Raw genomic sequence first — 27375 nt, 5'->3', positions numbered from 1 at the left:
TTATGCAACCCTAGATATGATATACATATAAACCTCACTCTCAATGTATAGGAATTCAGATAGAAGGTGCTTGCCCAAGATGGGCCATCCCTTGCCAGTGACATGGGCCATTTTGGCGACCTCGTAGGCCCTCCCTCTGTAGGTAGAGGCCTAACCTAACATAGCAGGCGTAAAAGAAATCGCCTGAGCGGAGTTCCTACATCCGGTTTTCAGCTGAAAAGGAAGCTAGGTTGAATTAGCTGAAAACCGGCTGCATCCGGTTGTTGGCAACTCCGCTAAGCCTAGTAGAGGCCAGATGTTGGGCCACCTGGACACCACAGACACATTTGCAATTCAGTTCAAATCCAAACAGAATGGGCCAATGGTCCCTGGGAAATCTGTTGTATTTAAATAGCACCTTTTGATATTAGATCAATACGATGTATTAACAGTCGAGTCACTCATGGTGGAGATGGCTGCAGAGGAGACAGCATGCTTTGACTATGATACATTATGTGCCAGAACTAAACAAAGAAGAAGTTATTTCAATTCAACCGGTTTTGCTACTTTTTAACTAAAGGTCACACGCTGTGAAAAAATATCAGCATATTGACCTTTTTAAACATTCTGGCAACATCAGGATCATAGATGATGCTTTCTCCCCTCTTCCTCGCTAACGAAGGGTTAAAACTCATTCACACTAAGTCACAGGGGGCTGCAACTCTCTCGGCTTGTCATTTGCAGGTCATTGTACAGTTCATTTGAAGTCTAACATGGCCTGGACTGTCCAGATGTGAGTGTATTGTCAGGTGTACAGAGCCGGAGTGATGCAGTGACAGAGAGAGCGCAAGCTGCACTGTTAGCACTTCTAATCCACTGTGATGAAAGCACCACTGTTTAATTCACTCATTGGGCAAGATTAACACATGTAGCTCATCATTAGGATGTCAGGGTACTGATGGCATCATTTTCATTTGACACCAGCTTCTGGGATTGTCTGGACTCATGTATTTATTAGGGAGCCATGCAATTTAGCTTTACAAATGGGCCTGACTATTCATTAGTATAGTGCTACATATTGATGTCATACAATTATGTCAGACCGTACTTTTGTACTTCAGACCGTAAGTTGGCACCTCAATTAATCATTTCAACTACTTAAGGTTGCCAATTACGGTAAGCAAAATTCCCAGGTTTTCCAGAAATCTTGGTTGTAGGATTCTGGATTTTCTGCTTATTCCTTCCTGATATCGGGCATCTTCCATACAGGATTTATGGAACACCTGGACATTTTAGGAAGTTACCGGAATTTTGCAACCATGCAGCTACTAGTTGTTGTGTCCACCTCCACCTTCATCCCGTAGTCCTGTACATGGTAGGACTCCAGTCTTTAGCTCCCTCTAGCATCAGCCCCACTGTCTTACTGGGGCCAGCAGAAAGGTTATGGGCCTTGACTGCAGCATCCAGGGTCTCCTCCACCATGGAGCGATATGTTGTCCATTTCCCACCTAGACAAGGATTCCAATGGTATTATTACCACACTACCTGTAATAGACTTGTGTTAATATTGTGTTATTACCACTCTACCTGTAATAGACTTGTGTTAATATTGTGTTATTACCACACTACCTGTAATAGACTTGTGTTAAAGGTTGTATCTGAAACAAGGGGTCAGGGAGAAGGAAACCCTTCACCAGGCACCATATTATTGTTATTCCGTGTATTTATTAACATTTGATCACAAAAAAATATACAATATTAATTTTAAACCAACAGTTGAATGTTCTGGACGTTTGGCGTTCTGAAACAATGGACTTGGACGTCACTCTGGGAACCAGTAAATCAACTGCAGCATATTACTATAGCAGAGGCCATAGAAATATCCAGAAAAAGGATGAATATTTTTCATGAAATCGATAGGACATTGCCTAATACCAGAATTTAAGATGGAATTGCCTATTCATTCACATAGGTTTCTGATTCTAGAAATAAATATACATCTCTATTATGAGCATCCACATATGTGACATGCCTGTATGATCAATGGCTTGTGCTTCACATTTGCAACATTGATCATGCAATGCATGTATGCACAGTTGGGAGCTAAATTGGTGGATAAGCTTATCTACTTTGTTGGATAATAATCACAGTTTAAAAATTCATCGTAAACTCATTTAGGCCTACTGGAACACGACAGGCAGCCAAAGGTGGACTACCTGTTTTTGAACTAGTTATTGATAGATTGAAATGACCATAGCATTTATGTTGTCAATACTGCGACCACAATACAGTAGCCTAGAGACGAGGGAGCTCAAGTCTATTACAAGCGGCACCCGGCCCTTCAATCATTTAAACGGCACATTTGATTTTCACAGTTTCTGAAATCAACATATCTGCATCTAGCTATTCATTACAGTAGCTAGCTAGCTAGTTAGCTAAACTAGCGAGTGCTTTGTTAATTTTATTAGAAGTAGCCTACGTTTTGAGAGGTGGAAATGCACGCACATATAGCCCCAGTGCCCAGTGGTCCTGTGGGCTTCCAACTCCTCTATCTCTCTGCCTTGTTCGTGCGCTGTGCTCTCCCTCCAAAAATGGCTTGAATAATAGTCCGAGGAGTTTTCTAGGCAGAGACCATGGCGTGTTTTCTAAGATGAAATCTTGTTAGCTAGCATTCAGACCTTATGACTGTACACTCCCAGTCAGTAGCCTTTTGCCCAAGCGGCAAAAAAGTGTATTTTAATATATTACAAGTATGCTGAAGTATACTTAAATATAAAACAAATACAAATAATATACTTCAAATATGAGATGTACTTTTCTAATATATCTTAAGTATACCATAAATATACTATCATTACACTTCAACATACTTATTAAAAGTGTACTTAAAATTAATAGTTTTTCAGTCTAAGTATAGTACAGTGGGGGGAAAAAGTATTTAGTCTGCCACCAATTGTGCAAGTTCTCCCACTTAAAAAGATGAAAGGCCTGTAATTTTCATCATAGGTACACGTCAACTATTACAGACAAAATGAAAAAAAAATCCAGAAAATCACATTGTAGGATTTTTAATGAATTTATTTGCAAATTATGGTGGAAAATAAGTATTTGGTCAATAACAAAAGTTTCTCAATACTTTGTTATATACCCTTTGTTGGCAATGACACAGGTCAAACGTTTTCTGTAAGTCTTCACAAGGTTTTCACACACTGTTGCTGGTATTTTGGCCCATTCCTCCATGCAGATCTCCTCTAGAGCAGTGATGTTTTGGGGCTGTCGCTGGGCAACACAGACTTTCAACTCCCTCCAAAGATTTTCTATGGGGTTGAGATCTGGAGACTGGCTAGGCCACTCCAGGACCTTGAAATGCTTCTTCACGAAGCCACTCCTTCGTTGCCCGGGCGGTGTGTTTGGGATCATTGTCATGCTGAAAGACCCAGCCACGTTTCATCTTCAATGCCCTTGCTGATGGAAGGAGGTTTTCACTCAAAATCTCACGATACATGGCCCCATTCATTCTTTCCTTTACACGGATCAGTCGTCCTGGTCCCTTTGCAGAAAAACAGCCCCAAAGCATGATGTTTCCACCCCCATGCTTCACAGTAGGTATGGTGTTCTTTGGATGCAACTCAGCATTCTTTGTCCTCCAAACACGACGAGTTGAGTTTTTACCAAAAAGTTATATTTTGGTTTCATCTGACCATATGACATTCTCCCAATCCTCTTCTGGATCATCCAAATGCACTCTAGCAAACTTCAGACAGGCCTGGACATGTACTGGCTTAAGCATGGCACTGCAGGATTTGAGTCCCTGGCGGCGTAGTGTGTTACTGATGGTAGGCTTTGTTACTTTGGTCCCAGCTCTCTGCAGGTCATTCACTAGGTCCCCCCGTATGGTTCTGGGATTTTTGCTCACCGTTCTTGTGATCATTTTGACCCCACGGGGTGAGATCTTGCGTGGAGCCCCAGATCAAGGGAGATTATCAGTGGTCTTGTATGTCTTCCATTTCCTAATAATTGCTCCCACTGTTGATTTCTTCAAACCAAGCTGCTTACCTATTGCAAATGCAGTCTTCCCAGCCTGGTGCAGGTCTACAATTTTGTTTCTGGTGTCCTTTGACAGCTCTTTGGTCTTGGCCATAGTGGAGTTTGGAGTGTGACTGTTTGAGGTTGTGGACAGGTGTCTTTTATACTGATAACAAGTTCAAACAGGTGCCATTAATACAGGTAACGAGTGGAGGACAGAGGAGCCTCTTAAAGAAGAAGTTACAGGTCTGTGAGAGCCAGAAATCTTGCTTGTTTGTAGGTGACCAAATACTTATTTTCCACCATAATTTGCAAATAAAATCATTAAAAATCCTACAATGTGATTTTCTGGTTTTCTTTTTCTCATTTTTTCTGTCATAGTTGACGTGTACCTATGATGAAAATTACAGGCCTCTCTCATCTTTTTAAGTGGGGGAACTTGCACAATTGGTGGCTGACTAAATACTTTTTTCCCCCCACTGTATCTAGGAGATGTAAAAAAATAAAAACTCAGGAAATATATATATATATATTTTTTTTTTTTTTTCTTTACACATTTGACCCTTTTTTGGGGTTGGCACAAAACTACCTTCATACTTCCATTCGTTTTTTTTAAACCACTACCGATGACCTTCAGACGAGTCCCGTGAAAATTGTGGGGGTCGTAGAGCAAAACAGAGAACACCATCGTGTTGGTGAGAATCTCCTCTTTGGTCATAATAGTTTATAGGCCAAACCATTCGGATGCTACAGACGTTGACGTGAGAAGACCGGGATATCTCATGGTCAGACAAACACCGCTCTAGCTCTGCCACCTTTCACCGCAGATGTGGAAGTGCAAAAATAACGATATCTTTAGCTTAAACTGACAGATTTTGATGGGGATTTTTTTGTTACGTAACTTAGATTGACGCACCGGTGCATCAATTGACTCTAGGGGTTTTCAATATGGTGTTATTACCACACTATCCGCAATGGACTAGTTAGTGCTGCAATTCAAGTATAGGCCTATATTATCTCACACAGAGTAAGTGATATGTATAGCATGATTAGCATTGAAACGGTTGAATGTCCAGACTAACCAGCGATGGTGACCAGTCCACTGCCACTGATGTGGACAATATGATTATGTAACTTATGATTCCTGCAGATGGAGTGTCCTTGGAGTTGGGGTCTGTGACCAGCGGACAAATACCACTCCAGGCTGCCAAGACATCTCCTCTCCTCACTGCACAGGACAAAGAGACCAGACAGTAAGACCACACACACACAGACAGACACACACGTATGCACGTACCCACTCGCATGCACGGACACACACAGACATACGTGACACACACTCACCATATGTTTTACTATCCTTGTGGGGACCTAAAATTAATTTCCATTCAAAATCCTATTTTCCCTAACCCTACCTCTTATTCTAACCCTAAACCTAACCCCTAAGCTTAAAATAGCCTTTGTCCTCGTGGGGACGTGGAAAATCCCCACGAGGGAGAGTTTTTCTTGTTTTACTATCCTTGGGGTGACTTTTGGGGATTTCCGATACCCATAAGAATAGTAATACAAGCCCACACACATGTTAGGCTACACACGGCAGGAGAAACACAGCTATGAGAGTGATGGCTATGAGAGTGATGGCTATGAGAGTGATGGCTATGAGAGTGATGGCTATGAGAGTGATGGCTATGAGAGTGATGGCTATGAGAGTGATGGCTATGAGAGTGATGGCTATGAGAGTGATGGCTATGAGAGTGATGGCTATGAGAGTGATGGCTATGAGAGTGATGGATAGCTAGTGAAATCATTGCATGCTGCTACTGCAATCTAGAGGCCTTGCTCTTTCTCTATTCCACCACATCACAGCCCCAGCTAAAGCCTAAATAGCACCTCACTCCTCTACTGCTAGAAAATAAATGAGTTCCAGCTCCTCCCCGACAAAATCTACTCTCTTTATATCGCAGTGCCATATAAATAATTAAATATTAATACGCTGTTGTGTATCGATTGAAAAAAAAATGATGCCACTATAATGGGCTGGTTGATATTTCGGAATAAAAAAATGACAAAGTCGTTATCAAAGGGCATTTTTTAAAAATTTATGACAGCTGAGTAGCTCTGGCGCTGAAGGCCTCACATGGGCAGTAAAAAGGGAGCAGATGAATACAATGCACATTTGTAGCGGCGGTGCAAAGGGAGATCTATGCATGATAAACAACATCTCTGTCTGCATCCCAAATGGCATCTTACTCCCTATTTAGTACACTACTTTAGACCAGGGCCCACAGAACTCTGGTCAAAAGTAGTGCACTATATAGGGAATATGGTGGTATTTGGGACGCAGTCTCTGTCTCCATCTCTGCCTGTATTAACCATGGGGGACCTGCTGGCTGCATTAGAGTTCACCGGCTCAGTCTGACTTAAACTTTGTGGGTATACAGTAAGACTTTTTGGTCCATACCCCAAAGTCTTTCAACTCACACTGAAAACATATACATTTACCCTTCTTCAAAAAATATGACCGTGAACAAAGGAAATATTATTCCACACCAAAATGTGGGTTGTCTGGGATGTGAAGGATACAATATGAAAAAGAGTGCCATTTTTAAATATGAGAGACCATATGAGTTGAACTGATGGGTCTTTTGTTGGGATGAGTCATTATCAGGGAATGGTGTGGAAACATTCCACCAGGCCAGAGAGTCCAGTCAGTCAGTCGGAGAACAAAGCTGGTCCAGTGCTTCAGCTGCAGCAGCAGGCCAGTGGTGTGCTACTGGTACAGAACTGTTACAGTTAGACTTGGTTTCAAATATTGTTTGAAACCTTAAAATACTAGAAGCAATTGCTTTAGCCTGCCTGGAGAGCCAGATGGGCGGCGTTTGCAGCTTTTTGACTATTCTATTGGTTCTATTGTGCCATGCAATCTCAATCATGCCCAGCTAACATATTTTAAATGGTTTCAAATAGTATTTGAACCCAGGTCTGGTGCCAGTAGGGATCTGGAGCTGTCTGCTGGGTGTCACTCAGAGTTGGTGTGACTGTGAGAAGCCATGGAGACCACTCCCTTACGGGAAGGACTGAGGAGACACTGCCTGTCCACTCCAGGCCACTGTGTCTCCACCGAGGTGACACTGCCGCGCAATGTGACAAATCCCCCCTGGAACGATCCACCTCTCCTTTCCTCTGCTGTTCGGATGACTGGAGACTCCCCGTCTGGAGCCACAGCGCGTCCACAGGCAAGGACGGAGAGATGTGACGGAGAAGAGGAGTCGGCTGCCTCATGGCCTCCCGCTCCATCACTTCACACTTGTGTTTTTTCTTACTCAGGCTGCAGGGCCTTCTGCTCCGACTGTGACCACAGGACTTGGGGAGACAGGGTCTCGCCCAGACATACGCCACATGTCAGCCCGGCCGGCCGTCCAGAGCTCAGAGCACGCTGGCTGCAGCCTGGAGCCGCCCGGACGCTGGTCTGAGACCTGAGCCACCATGACACATAGTCCTCCTCCATATAGACAGAGCTACAGTACTGTACAGGTGCCACCTCTCCACTGTCTCGAGGTCTCGGTAGACGTAAAGGAAAGCTGGGCAGCTAATGTGTAGGAAATGTGAAAAAAGCCTTTTGGGCTAATCTTATGCTGGATATAGCAAATGATGATAAATTCAAAATAATGATGGAGAATGCAGTGCTTTGGGATTACTGTGCAATTAGATTGGCTGGCCAAGAGAGGATGTGGAAGCAGACTAGAATCAAGCTAATCAATCAAATAATCTCAACAACCCCTTGTCCACTGAAAACAATTAGACCACTTCTCCAAAATCAATAGCACTTCATTCTGTTTAGATACCCACCAGTCCTTCATTTAATAAAGTCTCCCTGGGTTTTGATAAACCAGTCAGTCGGCAAAGCCATCAGAGGCCCCAAATAAAAATCGCAAATCGAAAACAATATAATTTAATGCGATATTGGTTATTTTTCACTTATTCATTAACAAACCTCCCATGTGGAGGTACAGTATAGGGGAGTAGAAAACAGATAATCTATTTTGTTCCTAAGTGTTTAGGGAAACAACAGGGCAGCAAAGCATTATACTGTAGCTGAAGGAAACAAAATAACCATGGAAGAAATCAAATAGGGTTTCATAAAGTTCCTATAAGAAATCCTCAAAGTGGTGTTGGTTGGTGTCTCCTGTTTCTCGACTGCAGGTCCCATACATAATTAAAGCAGGAATTTGTATCTGTCTGTACTCTGTGCCCTCCTGATGAATTAATATCTGGTGGAAGTCCTACACTGTGCTACACTGCCATCACATTAGCCCATTTGTATCAGTCAGCTGCTTGCTCCATCAGCTATTTGCAAATCTAGAGAGGGAAAAAAATACTGTGAGATTGTCGGACGTGTATTTATTATCATAAATGTATTTTATGAATTAGGTATGATTCTAATGTCAGGGCTATAATGCCGTAAGTGTAAATGTAGAGCACACTGGTGATTCATGGCTTGTGAAGGAAACATGTTTTGACATTGCCAAGCTATAGATTTAGCATGATGATGTATAGAATATGATTTAAATGATCCAGACTTCTGATATCACTGGAGATATAGGCTAATCAAGTTATTTAAGTGATAATGCCCGAGAAGCGAGTGTTTGGAGGATATATTGGCACGGGTGTTGTTAAACTGTGCCAATATATCCTCCCAACACCGGCTTCGAGGGCATTATCACTTTTATACGGGTTACCAACATATTCAAATAATGATTGACATATTTTCATTAAAAACGTTATTAATACTATTTAATCCTTCCACAAGATATAGCCATGACACAAATCTAGGGTTGCTACCCAAGCCGGCTGGTCGTTCGTTCTATCGTTTCGGTTGCCAGAGACGTGACCCAGTCGTTCAGTCTTTTTGTTCTGTATCTATGGACGCCACCCAGTAGTTTGTTCTATATGTTCCATTGCCATACTGGGAACGTTCTTATCCCTTGCTTGCTAGCTAGCCAACTACGGCTAACTTACTCACGTCAAACAGTGCAGCCAGAATAACAACAAAGTAGTTGCATTTGTTTAAGCTGTTTTCTAGTGACATTTATTTGGATACATCCATAACAATGAGCTAATGAGGCACGATTTCGCCTGGCAAAGAAAATGTGCACTCTCGTCAGGACACTGTTGTTCAGAGGAGCTAGCCAACAACACAGCTAACACAATCACATCAAACTGAAGCTGGATAGACAGCAAACTAGTTGCTCTTTGTTTCGTTTTACCTTATTGCAATTGACATTTCTTTGTATATATCCATAAAATTTATGCCAGCTGATTCATGATTTCGACTGGTTGAGAAACGCTGCCTGCCTGTCTGTCTCGTCCCGACACGTTCATTACTATGGGACAGCTGGAGATCGAATTTGAATATTGAAACAATGTTTCAAATGTCGGAGAGACAGACAGCAAGGTTTATACAAATCTCCGCTGTTGAAAGCTAAATGTTTGTCTAAAAGAAATTTGAGATAATATCTAGATGCTTTTTATAGTGGAGATCAAGTTTATAAATTGCCTGGTTGGGCTGATGAGACAGTGGATTGCGCAGTCAGATGGAACAGAGTAAATAATCATTTTAACGTCTTAGATTTAGCCGGTGGTAACTTGTGGAATAGCATTCAGGATTAGACCCACCCGTTGTATAATATATAGATAACCAACATGTGGCATTATTAAACGTTTGTAAAAAAAAAATAGTTATAAATAATAATTATATCGATAGAGATGTTCTATTCCTACCCTGTGAATCCCTCTGAGAAACCATAAGCAGGTGCGTGTAGGGTTGCAAAATCCTAGGTGTTCCAGAAATCTGGAAGATTCCCGGTATCAGGAAGAAATAAGCAGGACATCTAGAATCCTCCAACCAGGACATCTGGGGCTGAGGTAGTGTCACCTTTGACATCGGGGCTGAGGTAGTGTCCGTGGTTCCGGTGATGGTTATCTTCTCCCAGGGCAGGAAGAAGATGACGTGTCCGTCGCTGGTGGCTGGGTCCAGAAGCCACATGTTGTCTGGACTGAAGGTAGGGTGCAGGGGTGTGGTGGACGGGGGTGGTGGTGGAGGTAGAGGGGAGGAAGCAAACAAGAAGACTGCATTAACCTTTGGTCTGCTGGGGGGCGTGAGAGGGCCGACTGGGGGACACCCCATAATCAGGCTCCTGTCAACTCTCTTTCCAGGAGATTAATTCTGCTGGTTTCAATTCCAGCTACGCCGCGGCTCCCGTATAGTTCCAGCCACACCATAGCCCACATATTGTTCTGTTCAAAACACATGCACATGTACTGACTCAATTTAATACAGGAAACGGGAGGGGTAGAGGTGGTAGGAAGGGGGGTAGCTTTGTTCCCCAGCGAACACAAATAACAAGCATCAACAAGAAAACCAGCACTGAGTAGGGAGGAATCCAATCAGAAAGTCAATTTGCAACAGCATCACAGGAAAGTCTGGTTGAGTAGGCCAAAAGCTCTCTTCAAAAATCTGAATGAATCTGGAGATAAACGGCATACAATGCCATCTGTTTGCTTGATTTCACTCATCGAAATGGGCTCTTCGACCTAACAGGAAGTGTGAAGGTACACAAAAGGACCTGATGCTCCTGAACAGAGCCCCTCAGCAGTAAGTACCTGTTCTGAACCATCCATGCAAGAGCTTCTTGTATCTTAAAGAGTCCCTATGTTTTGTCCTGGCTGTCCCCGTCTCCGTGGCTCAGCCGAAGGTGCTAATGAATTGATCAGGCAGGCGCTAGTGATGCAGGAGGGGATGTGACAGAGACAGAAGGGGGCGTCGTTTGTTACCTGTAATAGCCCGGGATGACTATGTGCACCCCAGCACTGGGCTTATAGATGTTGGGGTTCTTCTGATTATCCATTTTCCGCAGTGCGTTGGTAAAAGGTCCTGTGGCATTGATAACACATTTGGCTCTGACATCAAATTCCTGCCCTATGAAAGAAAACAGCATCAATCATCAGGGGCCATTCATCTGTACCCAGTGACAACCGGGATTATTAATTTATCAGCCGTCACCCCTTCCGTAATAGAGTGGCTCGCGTGTGTCCATGGGAGACTTCAGAGGATTGTAATTAATAGGAAACAGACACACCTAATTTCCCTCTCGCCTCTTTGTGTCAAAGTGCAGCCCAAGAGGCAGTGTGTGAGGGAGTGCTTTTAATGCGCACAGGGAAATGTACGTGTCCCAAATGGCATCCTTTCCCCTATTTAGTTAAGTACTTTTGATCAGAAGTAGTGCACTATATATGGATAAGGGTACCATTTGGGATGCAGCCAATGTTTGTTAATATGCTGCCTGATGTTGACAATCCTTTATAATCCATATCAAAGGTAGCATGATGATACTAAATGATCTGTTTTGACAACTTGAATGATGGACTACCCTCCTAATTTGACGTGTCACAGTGTCAAAATGAAAGCAGAGAAATGTTTTACTCGGACATAAAAATGACATTTTATTAGAATTTCAGCTTATAATTCTAACACTTGACACATTATTATTGTAAAAACAAATAGGAATACAATTAACTGAATTCAAGCTAAATACTGAGTCAATGTATTCTTAGTAGCACATTCCTTGAGGTCTCTCTCTCATAAAAGAAAGTGAGACGTTTTTTCTTCAGAAAGAAAGAAAGAAAAGCACACTTCTATCTTTCAAAACATCAGGGGGCAGTCATGTATTGAGATCCTCAAATCTTGGTTACTCATGAAACCCATCTGTTCCCCTTACAGCTTTATTCTTCCAAAGCCACTCCTATGCATGACATTTAAAAGGTAAGTAAGGCCATTTGGAGAACGCTCATTCCGTATTACATTGCTAGCAGATCTGAAAGAGCCCTCTACATCATAAAACCCTTATAAAATATTAAAGCCCCACATTAGATGTGCTATGACTATGTGCAAAATAGCACTGATTAACAGGGGTCCCTAACAGGCAGGCTCTGAGCGTTAGCGCCTCGTGGTGAGTGCTAGGGAACAGAGAGGGAGGCAGTTTTACCTGTGATCACGTCCCTGCAACGCGCTCCACAGACCCTCTCCGTGCCCATCTGAGGATCTGCCCTCTTCAGTAGGTGCACCACTTCAGTGTAATTGGCTATGGCAGCCCTATACCTGGCAGCAGTGAGGGCGATGGCGAGGTTCATTCGAGCATTGTTGTGTTGTCCTGCAGCGGGGGGACAGGAACAAGGGAGAGGATGTGAGTCACCCCCAGCCTGTGACTGGTGGTATGGAAGTGTGTCGGAACCGATATGTCACATCTGTCCCTGTCACTTTGTATCAGTGGGATGGCTGCTCTGGCCACACAAGGAGCACACTTAAAGCCACAGTGGCCATTTGGCCTGTATGTGTGGTGGAGTACGCAGGCCCCGACCTCTCCAACCCCCCTTCCCCTGCACTGGGCTGGGGGGCTCCACAAGAAGAGCAGCGGGCTGGGCTCAAAGTGTTAAACCCACCAAGTCGAGGGCTAGGAGTTTACTAACCTGTTCTTTGATAGCCCATGCCTATTTCTATATACACACCACATGCATGAGACCGCAAGTGTGCCGTCACTGTCTGCAAGCATGACACTAATTTTGTTACATGAAAGATCACTATAATGGGTGTGCTTCATACACATTGTTCAGATTTAATAGGCAGCTCAGTTAGGATACACAGGGGACTAGGTCAAGTGAGGATAGACTCAACTTAAAATCAATCAATAATACTGTTCCTTTTCAAAATGGGTGTAAAACGGGGAAATGATAATGGTAGTGATAATTTCAAATAATAATTTGCAATGTCCCTGGTAGCCATGCTGTCCAATACATCACCATGCCTCCTCAGAATCCTTTAATAAAGAGAGGAATCTGGTATGAAGATTTATGGATTAATCCCTCTCTGGCTTGAGAATATACCCAGATCTATATTCAAGAGTCAGGAGGTCATACTTTTTGTCATTTAAATGAAAGGGTCTAAAAGGTGACAAATGAACAAAGCCTGGTTTCATTAGGAAGAGTTTCTTATGTACATCTTTGAAGATTTATCGCTGGAAAATCCTTTGGTTTAAAGTAGAGAAGAGAATAGAGATGATTAATCACTTTTAATGTTGGTGTCTTGGGCGACTTTCTTTCTATTTGTTATTGCCAGGCGGGGTTCAAGTCCTCATTGTTGGCCTTGAGGGGAAGAGAAGGTTGCTACTTTGCAGGAATGAGCAGGTTCTTTTGTGCCCTGATTTATTTGTGGTTTGAACGACTAGAGGCTAGGTAACTCGTAGGCTCCGCTGGTTAATGCTACCGCATGCTCCGAGCCATTCCAACACTAAGAAAAATAAATACATTGAAAACAAAAAGTAAAACACAAGAAAACAGCAGATTTAAAGGCCACATTTTAGAATGAATTACATACAAGAGTATGCACCCAGCCATGATGTATTAGAAAGACCATAGAATCCACTTCCTCATCTCTGTGGACTGAATATGACCATTAGAGTGTATGGTTGGCTAACGTGCGCTGTGCTGTGGGTGTACACAGCAAATCACATACTTAGGGGCTAGAGTCAGTGTGTCTAATCCTGGATGATTGTTGAGCCCCCTGCTGACCTCTAACCTCATGATTCACAGCTCTCCGCTATGTGCCTGGCTATGCTGCCTGTCACACGTTTGCAGCGCTCAGATTACAGCTACAACATTCACAATGTTAAAATAATCTGATTACAGCTACATTTATCACAATGTTAAATGTGATCTAATTCCAGTTTAAATCAGCTCGTGTAACAAGGGATTATTACTATGGCATACTAATAATAATGGTAATATATTCTTATAATCTGCTAATAAGGATGCTTATAATGATAATACATCAAACAAAAAAATCGGAGAATTAAAGCACAAGCCATCAATAGTGAGCATAGGGAGGCGAGCGTCATGTCTCCCTTGAGGAGCAGCCAGTTGAGTGGAGGCCCAGCCCCCTCCCCTAAAGCGCCTACCTCCTCCTCCGCTATAATCCGCGCCTCCTGGAGGTACAAAACTCAGTGGAGTGAGAGGAACTCCACGACTGGACAAAATGCTGCAAAATGACAGGGACAATCATGACAATGAATTTCATGTCTCCCAGTCATGAGAGAGAGATGCTTGGCTGGGCTGACTTGTCCAATTAAATTGTTGCAGGTACAGCGGGGGGCAGTTATTATCCCAGACGCTTCTGTGAATTACTCCTCTGGCTAAAGGAGAGGAGGGCAACGAAGGGAGGAGAGATAAATACACACAAAGAGACTGTATTTTCTCCAAAAATGCATATGAAAATGATGAAGTGTAATAATTGTCATATATCACCTTATCACAGCTATACTGTAATATTGCATAGGATAGTACTATTCACTGCATCAAATTTGAAATAGATCCATTTCAGTTTGAATATTTTGATCTGTAGCTCATCGTGTGTATGTGTTGTTTCAGAATCTATTTAGTCATTTCTGACTATATCGTATATATTTGTCATGACTCCATAATCTAAGGCTAAGGCATGTGTACATATTGAAACTGCGTGAATATGATGGCTTGAGGAATCCTGAGGAGATGGACTGAAGCAATCAAAGACCAAACCCCAATAAGGAAGGTCAGCTTTGAAAATGTAATTCCCATAATTGTCCCCCAATTGAATAATGGATTTTTTTTTAATGATAGCTTGAGGGGAAAAGTGTATAGCCTAACACATACAATACAACATAATATTTCAATCAAAGTCTTTGTGGCTTTTAATTTTCAGTCTTTTACCAAAACAATCTGATATTTAGAGAACTTTTTGTTTTTAAAAATATATAAAATCATATTAGCTATTTTGCCATTGAAAAAAAACTATTGAAAAGTGTTCTTATAAAACAAATATAAATAGCTTGAGCATAATGCCCCCTCTCCCACTTACTTCTGCTAAATGAGTAAGGTTGACAGATCACTGCTCAGATCGCAGCCACATTCCCTTAGAAATATGTTGCCTTTTTGCAGTACATGGGAATCCACATATCCTCAAATGTTAAATGAAGTCTGACAGATAGCCTGGAGACACCAAGTTGGGAGTTTGAGGCTACAGAGGAGACCTTGAGTAAACAGGACATGCTATGTACACCCTGGCTAACAATCAACATATGCTTTGTTTTTCTGATGCCAACACGAGGCACGTATAGCCTGGAGAAAGATGGGTCCTGGGACTGGTTGGAACTAACAAGGGAATGCCTACTGGCTATTTTCTGCTTTAAACCATGTTATTTCTCATTTGTTTCCGCTCACATAGCCAGGCCAGTAATTACATTGCTGTGCATGAAAAGGGTTATTTCTACGAGGGAACCTAAAAGGCCAAATATTAGGGAGGGTAGATGATAATAAAGATAAAATAATATATAATATGCTCTATATGGGACTATATCATATATGTTAGCGTGACAGAGATATCACTTACAAAACCGGATTCTTAGTGAAAAAGGGGACCTTAAAGGTGCAGGGCTTTTTTTTGCACATAGGACTGATTGGACGACTGAGGTGAAATGGTTTGCAGCATAGTAGACAATGGCGCCCAGAAGTTTGTCTCTCTTCAACATAGGAAAGAGCTCCAGAGCCTTGGTCTTGCTGAGGATATAGCTGCTCTTCAAGCACTGGGCTCTAGCCACCAGGTCGGACATCTTGATCCCTGCCCAGCAGTAGGGAAGCTGCCACCACCTTTCACATTCAGTGGAAAAGGTACAATTAAAGGGGAAATAAACCATTTTAACCTGTTATTCATTATCTCCATCACCATACACTCTTAGAAAAAAGGGTTCCAAAAGGGTTCTTCGACTGTCCCCATAGGAGAACCCTTTTTGGTTCCAGGTAGAACACTTTTGGATTCCATGTAGAATCCTCTGTGGAAAGGGTTCTACACTGAACCCAAAAGGGTTCTACCTGGAACCAAAAGGGTTGTACCTGGAACCAAAAAGGGTTCTTCAAATTCTACACATTTTGCCATGGGGCAAAGAGAATTGCAGTTTTGTAGGTTATCTAATGTTATCATACACATTTTGCCATGAGACTGAGAGAAAATTTTACATTTTTAAAGCTAATTAAAGCTAAAATGTGCGTATGCTGACTGTGATAAAGGCACTGGATTATTGCTAAATGAAGAAATGAAGTAGGCAGTGGCATGGTGCATATGGCTATAGAAACACAGACATATGCCTCAATGCGGTCATATTCATGGCTTATTGGGGGTGTGGCTTTCAGTTAGTTGTTTTTGTTCACCCATCCCATGAGAGTGAATGTCATTTCAGTTCATCTGAATGTCATTCCAGTAAACTGCTTGCTATGAATTCTCTCTCATGGTGTTTTGCATGTTTTTGCTCAATCTGATTGGGTGCCTAACCGGCTGGTACTACATATGTGAAAAAGGCGCATTTCTACTTTCTGTAATCAAAAAGATCATTACAAAAGGTCATAAGAAAGTGGCACTTGATGATGTCATCAAATTCAGATGATTTACTATTAATCAATTAGGTATCACTCTGTACATGGATTTTTGCGTCACACTAAATCAACAATGAATAATACATAATGAGCTTTATGGATTACAATGGAACTAGGAAGGTAGGTTGGTGTAAGATGTGCACTCCTGAGTGTGATGGATATAGGGTCTGTGTTGGCATGATGACTTACACAATACATGGCAGAGTACTGGAAGCCAATCAAGATTTTCCACACCCTTCAGTAATGAGGCACACCTGTACACTCCTTTAAATACCAGAGAAGGATCTTAAATGTCATGTGCAATTAACGCTCATGATACCAGGCAGCACCAATCAAATCAAGCCCCTAAGTTCACACAAGGCTCAGCGAGCCGGGGTGAGATAGTGAGCAGGAACGGTGGACCATCAGCCATTTTACCCTCACCCACGATGGACCTCTCAGCCCCGGGTGATTCTCTTAAGTTCAGCTGAATGACAATAAACTTTATCTCCATCTTCAAAACTTCATGTTTTTACCAAGGGAAAGGTTTACTGCTTCATGTGGTATTTTCGGTGGTGTATGTAGTGAAATTGATCTAAGATGCTGAGATGGGAGGGTGTTCTTACTTGTATAGGGGAGCTTTATGGGTAAAAGTGCAGACATATTGGGCCGATATCCAGGAGGTTGGAATGCTAATGTAGTGCTTCCTTCACCATCATATACTGGAGGAGACATGAAGATCAAAATATATCCAGGGAAAAAAAATCATAGTACAAGCTCAATCGTATCCACATAGCCCTTTCTGAAGACTGGTCATATTTTTTTTCTCTCAACGCCTACTACAATAGTACTGAGGTAACCTTAGAAAAAATACTAAAATACACTGACTGCTATCAGAGTAGCTTATAAAACCATGAAGTGTGAATAAATAACAATTTAATACATTTATGCTAGTGGAGTCCTGTGAAATAACATCAGGTCAATGTATTTCTTTAGAACAACAGATATAAATAAATGGGTCATGTCTTGTTAGGTCAGGGATTGAAATAGTATAATGGTGATTAATCGTTTATTAGTAGAAACATGTAAAAGTTACTGTTGTCATGGATGACCAAAGTTGCCGGCCCAAAACAAATACAGAATGGCATTGCCTTAGTTTGCTTTCCGTTCCCTCCCTGGCATGTAGAGTAGGTGAGAAGCCTGTACTTTGCTGCACTGCTGCTGACTTTGCAGTTACGTTTCCTGCAATCACACTAATTGGCCCCTTCTCCAGCTCACCTCCAAGACCTCAGCATGTTCATACAGATAGGAAAATAAGACTTCCAAAGAAAACACAGGCCTAAAATAATGAGATTCTTCAAGTCCTCTGAAATGTAACAGAAAACTGTGACATTTGAGTTTGAACCTGGGTGACTCTTCTTAACAATACATTGACAAAAGAAGACCCAAATGCTTTATTCCTCCCATTACTTTTCCTGTATTAGCCTAATTCCCATCTTGATAATGACAGGGGCACTAGTTACTCCTTCTCTCTTTCCAAGTTGTAGGAATTCTTTGAAATAACTTCAAAAATCACAGGCACTAACTCAAAGTGAGCATGTCAAGACTTCTTCCGAATGAAAAATGAATCCAGAGGGTAAATAAAGCAATATGACCAGACGGACCAGGAATTCACCGGATAAGTGTCAGCTGCAGAGAAAAAATGAAGCATTTACCTGTTTGTAATCTAATTTCACGATGGCTTTCTGTAGATATCGGACTCCTCCGTGGATGAGCTTGGTGCTCTGGCTGCTGGTCCCAGATGAGAAATCGTCTCGCTCCACCAGGGCAGTTTTAAGATCTGACAGAAGGAAGGGAACCAAGGCAACAGATCAACAGCAAGCTGATATTTGGCTACTTATTGTCCCAAATGTTTAGAATACATCACACATTATTTTCATATGCATGTCCTTCTGCTGTAATAATGCATGATGGGAGAAATATTGTGCAGGCATACATATTCCACTGGGTAAAAACGGCAAGCATTTTCATTAGACTTGACTTTGTGAACCACAAAAACGAGTCAAAATGTTTGGATAATAATTCAAGGACCCAACAAGTAAAGAAGAAAAATAAAAAAAGAATATACACACTTTACTTTGTCATGTTTTTGTCAATATATTGTTATCTAAAAGGAAAGTAGGTCTATATTGCAGGAGAAATTGTCTGACTTCCATAAAATGATTTAACATTGAATCTGCTCGTCACTCCCACCATTGGAGGCTTGTGTTCTGTCCCTGACGGATAGACACAGTAAATCCCAATTTTGAAAAGAAGAAAGGGAAAATAAATGTGGATTAGGAAAGGGGGATGAGGCGGGGGTTTCCAAAACCCCCACTATTTCACCATTAGACAGTCAAAATGGATAAAGGAGAAAAACAGCTTAAAGAAACCTCTAACCAGCAGCATAGATAATTGATTTAGGATGTAATGGTAACTGCAAGAGGAACCCTCATCAGGGGGAACAAAATAGACATCTTTACATTTTTGGTGATTGGACTTTGCCCCCTGGTCTTTTCCAGCGATTCTGCAATTCCATCCTCCGGAGCTGGCCTCTGAAGGGCCTTACAGGCTGAGCCCCAGGGAGACGGCTTGGAGGCAGCTTCAGCACAATGACTAGGAGGTTATGCAACATCAGGATGGAGAATATCCCTCCACCCGATGCTGTGAGGGGGGACTGGAACAAAAGTGTGCCGCCACTCAAAATCCCTGCAAAATGCAGTTAACAACTGCAGCTGCTGTGCTAGCTGAATAAATGGGATTAATCAGAATTTAGAGAGAGAAAATGTGAGACTAATCAAAATAGTTTTGCCTTAATAGTTTGTGTACTAGTAGAGTAATCAGACAATTTCACTATGTTTCTTAGAGGTTATCTTACAATGATCAGTCAAATCATGAGCCCAGAATATTGCCAATGTTGATGATACCCTAAAAGATTATGTATACAGTGCATTTGGAAAGTATTCAGACCCCTTGACGTTACAGCCTTATTCTAAAATGTATTAAATTGTTTTTTTCCCCTCATCAATCTATACACAATACCCCATAATGACAAAGCAAAAACAGGTTTTGCAAATGTATTAAAAATAAAAAAGGAAATATCACATTTACATTAGTATTCAGACCCTTTACTCAGTACTTTGTTGAAGCACCTTTGGCAGCGATTACAGTCTCGAGTCTTCTTGGGTATGACGCTTCAAGCTTGGTTTTCATCAACGATCTCTCTGTACTTTGCTCTGTTCATCTTTCCCTCGATCCTGACTAGTCTCCCAGTCCCTGCTGCTGAAAAACCTCCCCACAGCATGATGCTGCCACCACCATGCTTCAACGTGGGGATTGTGCCAGGTTTCCTCCAGATGTGACCCTTGGCATTCAGGCCAAAGAGTTCAATCTTCGTTTCATCAGACCAGAGAATCTTGTGGTCAGAGAGTCCTTTAGGTGCCTTTTGGCAAACTCCAAGCGGGCTGTCATGTGCCTTATTGAGGAGTGGTTTCCGTCTGGCCACTCTACCATAAAGGCCTGATTGGTGGAGTGCTGCAGAGATGGTTGTCCTTCTGGAAGGTTCTGCCATCTCCACAGAGGAACTCTGGAGCTTTATCAGAGTGACCATCGGGTTCTTGGTCACCTCCCTGACGAAGGCCCTTCTCCCCCGATTGCTCAGTTTGGCCGGGGGCCAGCTCTAGGAAGAGTCTTGGTGGTTCCAAACTTCTTCCATTTAAGAATGATGGAGGCCACTGTGTTCTTGGGGACCTTCAATGTAGCAGAATTGTTTTGGTTCTCTTCCCCAGATTTGTGCCTCAACACAATCCTGTCTCGGCGCTCTACGGACAATTCCTTTGACCTCATGGCTTGGTTTTTGCTCTGACATGCACTGTCAACTGTGGGACCTTATATAGACAGCTGTGTGCCTTTCCAAATCATGTCCAATCAATTGAATTTACCACAGGTGGACTCCAATCAAGTTGTAGAAACATCTCAAGGATGATCAATGGAAAACAGGATGCACCTGAGCTCAATTTCGAGTCTCATTGCAAATGGTCTGAGTACTTATGTAAATAAGATATTTCTGTTTCTTATTTTTTATACATTTGCAAAAATGTCTAAAAACCTGTTTTCGCTTTGTCCTTGTGTGTAGATTGATGAGGGGAAACATTTATTTTATAAATTTTATAATAAGGCTGTAATGTAACAAAATGTGGAAAAAGTCCAGGGGTCTGAATACTTTCCGAATGTACTGTATACACTGAGTGTAAAAAACATTAGGAGCACCTTCCTAATATTGAGGTTGCACCACCCACTTTTGCCATCAGAACTGCCTCAATTCGTCGGGGCATGAACTCTACAAGGCGTCGAACGTGTTCCACAGTGATGCTGGCCCATGTTGACTCCAATGCTTCTCACAGTTGTGTAGAGTTGGCTGGTAGTGGGTCTCTACTCCAAATAGCTCGTTCCATCTCATCCCCACAGATGCTCAATTGGATTGAGATCTAGTGACTGGGCAGGCCACTGTAGTAAGCTGAATTCACTTTCATGTTCGTGGAACCATTCCTGGACAATCCTAGCCTTGTGGCATGGGGCATTATCCTGCTGAAAAAACGATTTGTAGATGGATACACTGCTGCGATGAAGGGATGCACCTGATTGTCAATGATGTTCAGATATCCTGTGTCATTCAAATATTGCTCCACTTTTAACAAGGGGCTTAATGTGTGCCATGAAAACACACCCCACACAATCACACCACCACCACCGGCCTGCAATGTTGACACATGGCATGATGGATGCATGTACTCATGTGGTTTTCTCCATACCCTAGTCCTCCCATCAGCGTAAAACAGCAGGAATCGGGATTCATCAGACCAGGCAATGTTTTTCCAATTCTCCACTGTCCAGTGTTTTCATTCCTTAGCCCACTGCAACCGCAGTTTCTTGTTTTTTTGCTGAAAGAAGTGGAACTCTCTAAGGTCGTTGTCTGCCATATTCCGTTCATGTTGAGGTACGATGAGATGTGCATTCTTTTATGGGTCTTTGGGCACCAATGTTGTACTAGACTGTCAGTTGACTAACTGTAGCTCGTCTGTAGTTCTGCACAATTCGTGTCAGCCTCCTTTGTCCTCTTTCATCAATGACCCGTTTTCGACCACTGGCCTGCCGTTGGCTGAGCGTGAAAAATCCAGCAGCATTGCAGTTATTGACACACGCAAACTGGTGCGCCTGTCACCTACTTCCATACCCCATTCAAAGGCACTTAAATATCTTGTCTTGCCCATTCACACTCTGAATGGCACACATACACAATCCATGTCTCAATTGTCTCAAAGCTTTAAAATCCTCCCCTTCATCTTCACTGATTCACCTGGTCAGTCTACACTATATATACAAAAGTATGTCGACACCCCTTGAAATGAGTGGATTCGGCTATTTCAGCCACACCCGTTGCTGACAGGTGTATAAAATCGAGCACACAGCCATAGAATCTCCATAGACAAAGATTGGCAGTAGAATGGCCTGACTGAAGAGCTCAGTGACTTTCAACGTGGCTCCGTCATAGGATGCCACCTTTCCAACAAGTCAGTTCGTCAAATTTCTGCCCTGCTAGAGCTGCCCCGGTCATATGAGGTACATACTGAAATGGTTTGTCGAGATCGGTGTGGGATGAATAGGACTCACCGACTGCGAGCCAGGCCTAATCGCCAAACTTCAGTGCTCGACCTCATTAATGCTCTTGCGGCTGAATGGAAGCAAGTCCCCGCAGCAATGTTCCAACATCTAGTGTAAAGCCTTCCCAGAAGAGTGCATGCTGTTATAGCAGCATAAGGGGGACCAACTTCATATTAATACCCATGATTTTGGAATGAGATGTTCGACGACTAAGTGTCCACATACATTTGGTCATGTAGTGTATGTCATGGAAAGAGCAGATGTTCCTAATGTTCTGTACACTCAGTGTAAATTCTGGCCTTGCTTCAAGCCAGCAGTTGGCCTATCCTGTGTGTTGCAAATAAATGATCCACATGCAAAAGAAATGCAGGGGAATGGACAGTTAAAGCATTAGGAACAACTGGTAGACTGCAAGTGACAAAGACTGCAAAAGGCAGTTTACTCCGTGTCACGGCGTCTAAGGCACAATCTGAGCACGTGGCTCCTCCCCCTACAATGAGCACATCAAACTCCTGGGTGTTGTGTAAGGCTGTTAGCTGGGCTTGTCTGGACGGGAGCTTGTCTTGGAAGGCCATGTTCATCTGTTCAACCGCCTCCACGTGCGATATCGGGCCTAGACCATCCGCATAAACAAACCAGTCATCCATTTTATTGTCATATGACTCCAGGGGACAGTGCACATTAATACATGTGTTTCATTATTATGCATATGTCTTCACATTTTTTATGATTGATTTTGTAAAAAAGAAACCATGCATTATCTGTAGAAAAAAATGGCAGCCACCACTAAGTAATAAAAAATAATAAATCACATGCTAATTCATAATAAACCCTATACCCCACCTCATTTTCAAATATTGTCAATTTAGATTAATGACAAAATCTACATGCCACATGCATACAGTGCATTCGGAAGGTATTCAGACCCCTTGACTTTTCCCACATTTTGTTAAGTTACAGACTTATTCTAAAATGGATTAAATAAAAAAAATCCCTCATCAATCTACACAAAATACCCCATAATGACAAAGCGAAAACAGGTTGTTAGAAATGTTTGCTAACTTATGAAAAATAAAAAACCTTATTTACATAAGTATTCAGACCATTTGCTATGAGACTCGAAATTGAACTCAGATGCATCCTGTTTCCATTGATCATTCTTGAGATGTTTCTACAACTTGATTGGAGTCCACCTGTGGTAAATTCAATTGATTGGATAAGATTTAGAAAGGCACACACCTGTCTATATAAGGTCCCACAGTTGACAGTGTATGTCAAAGCAAAAACCAAGCCATGAGGTCGAAGGAATTGTATGTAGAGCTCCGAGACAGGATTGTGTCGAGGCACAGATCTGGGGAAGGGTACCAAAAAATGTCTGAAGCATTGAAGGTCTCCAAGAACACAGTGGCCTCCATCATTCATAAATGGAAGAAGTTTGGAACCACCAAGACTCTTCCTAGAGCTGGCCGCCCGGCCAAACTGAGCAATCGGGGGAGAAGGGCTTTGGTCAGGGAGGTGGCCAAGAACCCGATGGTCACCCTGACAGAGCTCCAGAGTTCCTCCGTGGAGATGGGAGAACATTCCAGAAGGACAACCATCTCCGCAGCACTCCACCAATCAGGTTTTATGGTAGAGTGGCCAGACGGAAGCCAATCCTCAGTAAAAGGCACATGACAGCCCGCTTGAGTTTGCCAAAAGGCACCTAAAGGACTCTCAGACCATGAGAAACAAGATTCTCTGGTCTGATGAAACCAAGATTGAACTCTTTGGCCTGAATGCCAAGTGTCTGGAGGAAACCTGGCACCATCCCTAATGTGAAGCATGGTGGTGGCAGCTGTGGGGATGTTTTTCAGTGGCAGGGACTGGGAGACTAGTCAGGATCGAGGGAAAGATGAACGGAGCAAAGTACAGAGAGATCCTTGATGAAAACCTCCTCCAGAGCGCTCAGGACCTCAGAGTGGAGTGAAGGTTCACCTTCCAACAGGACAACGACCCTAAGCACACAGCCAAGACAACGCAGGAGTGGCTTCGGGACAAGTCTCTGAATGTCCTTGAGTGGTCCAGCCAGAGCCCGGACTTGAACCCGATCGAACATCTTTGGAGAGAACAGAAAATAGCTGTGCAGCGATGCGCCCCATCCATCCTGACAGAGCTTGAGAGGATCTGCAGAGAAGAATGGGAGAAACTCCCCAAATACAGGTGTGCCACGCTTGTAACGTCATACCCAAGAAGACTCGAGGCTGTAATTGCTGCCAAAGGTGCTTCCACAAAGTACTGAGTAAAGGGTCTGAATCCTTATGTAAATGTGATATTTCCGTTTTTTAAGAACCTGTTTTTGCTTTGTCATTATGGGTTATTGTGTGTAGATTGATGAGGGAAAAAAACAATTTAATCCATTTTAGAATAAGGCTGTAACGTAACAAAATGTGGAAAAAGTCAAGGGGTCTGAATACTTTCCGAATGCACTGTATGTGTTAAGATAACATTGCACAGTACAAAAAATATATTGCAGAGAAACTAATAAAGAAAAGCTAATACAAAAGCCTAAATAAACAAAAAGTATTCATAGTATAGTACAGTAACAGTAACTATAGAGTATGACCTGATTATCTACAACAAAACAAACAGACAAAAAACTGCAGAAGAGTTCACTCAAAGGTCATCAGTAAGGAGATGTGAAGAACTAGCCTAATTTCTTAGCAGCATGCATAATGAGTGACATTGTATATCACTGCTTCGAAGTTGCTTACCCATTAATGCTTTGGGATGATGACAAGGAGCAAAATGGTATTATAACAAATAAAGAATAAGCAAACCATCTTCTGATATCTCATCATTTCTAAATATAAACGGTATAGGCCTAATACATCAAGACATTTAAATTGAGGTCTACAAGGCCAAATATTACCAAGGTCACCAAAAAGTAACCAAGGTCTCTAAGCCTAGTTGGTTTCTGCACATATTTGACTTGGCTGACATGCAGTTTTCAAGTTTCACTGTAGCATTTCAACAATGTGGACGCTAGAGGCTCACCTGTTTTTCTCTATTTCCGGTCTGCTGTGTAAGGCCATAAAAGGCTACCAAGCCTCAACTTGCTATGACAGCAGTTCCTTTGACTGCCTTTCAGAACGCCATGCTTCCTGCAAGACAAAATAGAACTTTCACTGAGAAGAAAAAAGACAAATACACATAATAATAGACCTAGCCTATCATCATAATAATCTGTCTTTGAAAGCAGTTACAATTAGCCTACCCCTTTTTCTTTGCTTGTTCAGTTTGCTGAATGTTTAGGAAGTTGCTCTCAAGGGCGCTAGTGTTGTGGTCGCTCTTCTACCCTGACCAACAGTGGTGGTTTGGTGTGCGACTTTTTCCTGCTTTCATCGATTTCAACCAGAGCCTGGCCTTTTCAACTGCTGCCAGGACAGCCTCCTCATCAGCACCACAAGTTGGAGTGTGCAGCAGGCACAAGGCGAGAAAATCCTGCCATCCAGCTGCTCAAGGAGAAAGCCATGCAGCTTATGCAAAGCTTGAGCCAATTCCCTCATCCATTCTAGGAGACTTTAGAAGGACCGAAATGGAAACACAGCAAATTATGAAGCAACAGTAAATAGTGGTAGTGGCTCAGAGTCAGACACAATGTTGCCTGATGATTTCATCTATTTCTGGTTCTAATATACAGTGGGGGAAAAAAAGTATTTAGTCAGCCACCAATTGTGCAAGTTCTCCCACTTAAAAAGATGAGAGAGGCCTGTAATTTTCATCATAGGTACACGTCAACTATGACAGACAAAATGAAAAAGAAAATCCAGAAAATCACATTGTAGGATTTTTTATGAATGTATTAGCAAATTATGGTGGAAAATAAGTATTTGGTCAATAACTAAAGTTTCTCAATACTTTGTTATATACCCTTTGTTGACAATGACACAGGTCAAACGTTTTCTGTAAGTCTTCACAAGGTTTTCACACACTGTTGCTGGTATTTTGGCCCATTCCTCCATGCAGATCTCTTCTAGAGCAGTGATGTTTTGGGGCTGTCGCTGGGCAACACAGACTTTCAACTCCCTCCAAAGATTTTCTATGGGGTTGAGATCTGGAGACTGGCTAGGCCACTCCAGGACCTTGAAATGCTTCTTACGAAGCCACTCCTTCGTTGCCCGGGCGGTGTGTTTGGGATCATTGTCATGCTGAAAGACCCAGCCACGTTTCATCTTCAATGCCCTTGCTGATGGAAGGAGGTTTTCACTCAAAATCTCACGATACATGGCCCCATTCATTCTTTCCTTTACACGGATCAGTTGTCCTGGTCCCTTTGCAGAAAAACAGCCCCAAAGCATGATGTTTCCACCCCCATGCTTCACAGTAGGTATGGTGTTCTTTGGATGCAACTCAGCATTCTTTGTCCTCCAAACACGACGAGTTGAGTTTTTACCAAAAAGTTATATTTTGGTTTCATCTGACCATATGACATTCTCCCAATCCTCTTCTGGATCATCCAAATGCACTCTAGCAAACTTCAGACGGGCCTGGACATGTACTGGCTTAAGCAGGGGGACACGTCTGGCACTGCAGGATTTGAGTCCCTGGCGGCGTAGTGTGTTACTGATGGTAGGCTTTGTTACTTTGGTCCCAGCTCTCTGCAGGTCATTCACTAGGTCCCCCGTGTGGTTCTGGGATTTTTGCTCACCGTTCTTGTGATCATTTTGACCCCACGGGGTGAGATCTTGCGTGGAGCCCCAGATCGAGGGAGATTATCAGTGGTCTTGTATGTCTTCCATTTCCTAATAATTGTTCCCACAGTTGATTTCTTCAAACCAAGCTGCTTACCTGTTGCAGATTCAGTCTTCCCAGCCTGGTGCAGGTCTACAATTTTGTTTCTGGTGTCCTTTGACAGCTCTTTGGTCTTGGCCATAGTGGAGTTTGGAGTGTGACTGTTTGAGGTTGTGGACAGGTGACTTTTATACTGATAACAAGTTCAAACAGGTGCCATTAATATAGGTAACGAGTGGAGGACAGAGGAGCCTCTTAAAGAAGAAGTTACAGGTCTGTGAGAGCCAGAAATCTTGCTTGTTTGTAGGTGACCAAATACTTATTTTCCACCATAATATGCATAAATTCATAAAAAATCCTACAATGTGATTTTCTGGATTTCTTTTCCTCATTTTGTCTGTCATAGTT

The 27375-nt window shown here is 42.5% G+C and overlaps 1 pseudogene; it reads right to left on the bottom strand.

Annotated features, from left to right (window-relative positions):
* Positions 1-22844, bottom strand: LOC121536103 (annotated as a pseudogene).
* Between the last annotated feature and the right edge of the window lie 4531 nt (positions 22845-27375).

The sequence above is a fragment of the Coregonus clupeaformis genome, chromosome 23, assembly GCF_020615455.1.
Source record: "Coregonus clupeaformis isolate EN_2021a chromosome 23, ASM2061545v1, whole genome shotgun sequence".
NCBI classification, from domain to species: Eukaryota; Metazoa; Chordata; class Actinopteri; order Salmoniformes; family Salmonidae; genus Coregonus; species Coregonus clupeaformis.
Note: the sequence above shows the minus strand (reverse complement) of the source record. Positions and strands in the feature narration are given on the sequence as shown.